The sequence below is a fragment of the Montipora capricornis genome, chromosome 9 (genome assembly GCF_036669925.1).
Source record: "Montipora capricornis isolate CH-2021 chromosome 9, ASM3666992v2, whole genome shotgun sequence".
Lineage (NCBI taxonomy): Eukaryota > Metazoa > Cnidaria > Anthozoa > Scleractinia > Acroporidae > Montipora > Montipora capricornis.
The window spans coordinates 7,180,883-7,185,882 of NC_090891.1; positions in this window are offsets into that span (position 1 = coordinate 7,180,883).

The following is a 5,000-nucleotide window of genomic DNA, read 5'->3' on the forward strand; positions in this document are numbered from 1 at the left end:
TCGAACTCACAGCAAAATAGGTGTTCGATTTTGTTCGATTGCCGAACACAATCGAACGATTGCAGTTCGCCGGATTGGGTTCGATTGGTTTTTTGTTCGGTTTTGTTGGATTGGATAGGTCGGGCGTTTAATCCATTGGCTTATGGTAGCTTTGTTTATTTTGTGTTTAGTGTTACTCGTTCCCGTTTTTTGTCATTATATCACCCCTTTTACTGTAATAAACGCGTAAAACTTAGCTCACATTTGTTGTTCTAGCGTCGACTGTTTTGGCCGTCTTATATTTGGTGTCAGAAGTGGGATTTGAGGAAACCTTAAGTAGAGTTAAAACGGGAACGAGCTAACAAATAGGATGACTACTGAGGCCCACCTGAAGCACAGCTGCGTAGTGACAAATTGGCAGCGTGCGTACGTGCGAAATGTTTGGGCCTACTACTTTTTGTAATAAGCCCCCCTCTCAAATAAGCCCCTACCTCCACGAGCCCCAGAATTAAATAAGCACCCGGCTTAAATAATCATGGGATTAAATTCTTTCAATGACCGTCATTTCTAAGTTAGTATTTGGAAAACTAGGAGTAACTGCAGAATACCCCGCCACTTGAAGCTGTACCTCTTAAGATTATGGCTAGGTGGCTAGGTCGGCTAGGTGGCTAGGTGGCTACGGAGCTACGTCACTACATGGCTACGGAGCTACGCGGCTACGAAGCTACGGAGGTACGTGGAGCTATGTGTCTACGTGGTCTCTTGCTAAGGGTGAATCCGGGTCAATTTAAGTTCTGTAACGGCTACAACAGCCACTTTTCCCGAATTGATGAATTTGATATTATTACGTTTGTCCTCAAAAACTGCACAAACAGCGGCTAAGCATAATTTATTAGAAACTCGAGAAAAGCTATTGAAAAAGAATTAATGAGTTGCAGGCACTCCCGTTTTCGTGTGATTTATTTATTTATTTATTTATTTATAAATTTCAAAACAGAAATGTCTGACAATGATTATTCCATGGAATTTCCTCATTTTCGATTGAAATCCGTTCAAGGGAACTATGTTCATGTAGGGACCTCACCAAAATATGGGCGTGGTCTCATCAATTTTCTCCGTGATGACTTGACGTCCAATGACACCAAGAGAAAATGAGGGGACAGAGAGGGAGGCTCAGGGCGTTGGCCGGGATATGTTATGTCCACGAAAGTTATTTTTAGATGAGCGGAAGTCTTTGTTCTAGCGGAAGTCTGTCTTCCGATACGTACGCATGCAGTCTTGCCTCGCTCTCAGGTTCTTAGTGAAAAGAGAAAATGACGGCGCACGTGGAAGGCTGATGAATATTTATTTTCTTTCAAACATCGGACCGAGGTTGGCCTGCATGCGGACGTCTCGGAAGACGTTACGGGAACCTCCCTCTCTGTCCCCTCATTTTCTCTTGGTAAGGCTTGACAAATTTCGTGGGAGAAAAAATCACCGTGCGCACTTGTATCACGGAAATGATGACAGATTTTTTCGCAAAATCAACAAAAATTGGCCCAGTGCGTACGGGCCCGTAGGTACGATGGCCCAGGAGGGTGACAGTCAAGTTTTAATTTTATTCACAGTCCAGTTTTAATTTTGTGAGTCGCCACTAGTTTTCTCACAGGTCACAGGTCACAGGTCTTTGTTTTACCAATTCAGAAAGTATCCTAAACATTCCTAAAAGGTAACCTTAAGCCTAATTAGGCCTAAACAAAAGCTTTTAGGCCTAAGGTTAGTTTTCATGAATTTGTAGAATACTTTCTGTACTGGTAAAACAATGATATGTGACCTGTGAGAGAACTGGTGACGACTCAAAAAATTAAAACTGGAGTGTGAATAAAATTAAAACTGGACTGTGAAACGTGAAAATTAAAACTGGACTGTGACCCTCCCAGTGGTTCGTTGCTAGGCATTCTTCTCCCATTGTGGTTTGCGGCCTATAAGCGAACGAATTTTAAACAGTACACCACGAGTCAAAGCACGCTTCATGTCTTGTATGAGTATTTCCTTTTCACACGAACGAAAGCTATTGTAACGAACAAAGAAGACCTCACACCACACCTAATCTCCATTGGTACAAACCTTGAAGACAAAATTTGAGGGAGAAACAATGGGGAAACAGCGAAAGACGACGGCCGGAAACGCGTTTACGTTCGCAGCCGGGCTAAAACGATGAATTCCTAACTACTGCACAGCTTCAAAAAGAGAAGAGTGGAGTGTTGTTTCAGCGCCAAAAGTACTTTGCTACACTAATATATACTAGTTATAATCTGGCGCAGAATATTGGTTCTATTTGTTCGCACGATACCAATTGCTCGCAGAACGTAAAGCGACCTTTGAACAGCACCTATATGGAAATCGAGCCTTGAACTAGCTTTAATTTTTTGTAACTTAGAGAGCTTGTTCTTGTAAGAGAGCTTGTCTCTTGCTGTAGAGCTCTTATGAAAGACTACTGTGTCGTGTCACGTTAAGTGGGAATTCTCATAGCTGAACGTAAATTTGTTGGAAAAAATGTAGTTAATAGTAAACTCCCTCTGCTGGATATGAAACCTTATAATTCTGCAAGGGGGGGGGGGGGGGGCGTCAAACAAACACACTTTTTCGAATTTGCCGAAAAATGAAACTGGTGATTTTTTTTTTTGCTTTTACCAGCAGTTTTCCAATATTAAACCCGCTCGACTGAGACCGAAGGCAATTGCGATCGAAACAAACTTAAATCATCTCAAAAAATCTAGTGTTGATACGACATCGTTATTACTCATTCATATGCCATCTGTTTTAATCTTTTTAATCTTTTAGTGCTTTTTGACGAAGGGGCCATTTAACTCCAGCTGAAAGCTAACGAGGTGTTATGAGCAACAGAGCAGGTGATACCAATGACAAACACAAGTAGACGCTAACGTATACGGAGGAGACCATGGTTTTCCCTAGCATGTGAAAGAGTCTTGACCACTTCCCTAAAAGGATCATACTTTTAAAAGGATTTTTTAAAGTCAAGCGTTATGTAAACAGTCAAAGGTAATTAAAAAACACGGTGGCGTGCTCGTCAGACACACGCTTATTTTAAGCGTACGTTGCATATACAAATATATACACTTGTTGAGTTTCAATAAGCCGGCACGAATAATGTCCTTGGTGTTTTGGTTATTACTGGGAAATGTCGTATATTGTTATTCAACTCACTGTGACAATGTCCAAATATGGTCATAGCGCGCTCAATATTCGTCGCGGGCACTCAACGTATATCCTGCGATATTCGTAATTTTGTGTGTCGCGGAGAAAAATGGTAGTTTTTCCAGATTTTTCTTCCCAATAAACGTAAAAAATTGTGTTTTGTCATCCATGTGTTGAATAATGAAGCAATTATCCTGGTCAATCTTGTGAAATATCGCCTGACTTTAGCCGACGAGGCCGTAGGCTAAGTATATATCAGGCGATATTCCGCGCGATTTCGCAGGATAATAGTTAAATAGTATTGTAGCTAATGTCAAAAAATTTTGACAATTATAGTAACTGTCGTCTCGCGTTCAAACCAAGGAGAGTAATTTAATGTAAATTTAAGAAAATTATTTTTTATATAGAAGTCTTCTTTCGCCTTAAGCCAACTGGAGATGATCGAACGAACGCCTCGTATCTATTAGACACCCTGGTCAAATCCGGACTGTTACAGACTATTATAAAGGCCTAGCCAAACGCTCGCAACATTTCAACGTAACATCGATTGCAATGTTGTTGGGTACCCTGTTACGGTATGTTGCGATATGCTGCAACATGTTGGAATATGAAAAGGGTCAAATTTATTGCACTAGGGCATGCGCGCTAGGTCCACTTGTTGCGCGCCAGAGGCCTGTGGCACATAAACATCGTCAACTTGTGCTGAAAATGTTGAAAATATTGCGTGCGTTTAACCAACCCGTTGAACACATGTCGCAACATCATACAACAATGTTGCGAGCGTTTGGTCAGGCCTTAAATGGCCATTTTTATACTAGAGACGCATTATTCATTTGAGACGAACTTGGACAAGCTTTTTCTCTGCAAAATTTATTCTGCTACGTTTATTCAGTTCGACAAACTATCCACTTTAGTACGTCTTCGAAGACGCCCTCAACTGGATAGTTCGTCCAGATGAATAATGCGTCTTGTATCCGTCTTTATAATGGACTAATCATGATTAAACAGACGCAGAAAAAAATGCTTGCACAAGTTTGTCCCAGACGGATTATTCGTGTCATATAGTTCGCCCCATCCTTTACGCCAGACGGATAACATGATGGACGAACAATTCGTTTGGGCGGATTATGCGTTTCTCAGTCTAATATAAAAATGGCCAACTGAATAATTTAAAAGCTTCCTTTCCTATCCATTTTACTCCTTTTTTTTCAAAGGGGTCATTTCACTCTAGCCGCGAGCAATTGCAGTTTAATGAACAAAAGCGACATCTGAGGATAAAGCAATTAATATTACAACTTCATTATTATCACTATCACCATTAGCATCATGTCTTCAAACGTTTGCACCCGACTGACTTTTAATTTTAGCTTGTCACTTTTCTTATTTCTTTAAAATAATATCGAATATTTATAGCAGTTGTTAAAATTCAAACAGTGTTTTAAACTGTGAGGGAAAATTAAAGCAACAGGAAAATTTAGTTTTATCAAACGTGTTGATAAAGGTCGAATTACCACCGTGAACGATTTGGAAAGCTGAAGTTTCGAGCGTTAACCCTTCGTAACGCTCGAGACGTCAGCTTTCCAAATCGTTCAAGGTGGTAATTCGACCTTTATCAATAAAACCAAATTTGCCTGTTTTACTCTCCCACCGACGCAGCACCACAGTTTCTTTAAAAACTAGAAATTTGTTTAAAAGTAAAGAAGGGCGGTTGTCTCCTCATTCGAGAGGCGGCCATTTTACGTTGCATCTATCGATACAGGAAAAGGAAAGTTAAAGGAACTTCATTTAAGTGTCCAGTCTCCTAGCACTGGAGCACTAATTGG